Source organism: Phalaenopsis equestris, unplaced genomic scaffold, assembly GCF_001263595.1.
Source record: "Phalaenopsis equestris unplaced genomic scaffold, ASM126359v1 Scaffold000174, whole genome shotgun sequence".
NCBI lineage: Eukaryota > Viridiplantae > Streptophyta > Magnoliopsida > Asparagales > Orchidaceae > Phalaenopsis > Phalaenopsis equestris.
The window spans coordinates 1757246-1757530 of NW_018164616.1; positions in this window are offsets into that span (position 1 = coordinate 1757246).

Here is a 285-nt window from a genome sequence, read left to right on the forward strand (position 1 = left end):
CATGTGGAAGGTCAAACTGATGTCGTATATGGTGAATTCATAGTCGAATTGAGCGTCTCGACAAGACGAATCTAATTAGCCTAAGATTGCTTAATTTTGACATCGTTAAGACACTCAAATGACCATTAAATGAGAAAGCTTTCTAAACTGTCCGATCAAAGTGATTCATATTCCTGCATTAATTACTCCCAAAACACTATAAATAGACGCCCACCCCTCACATGAGGGGTATAACTGTCAAAACGGCTTGTTGTTCGCGAACAACTCGTGTTCGGCTCGTTCGCT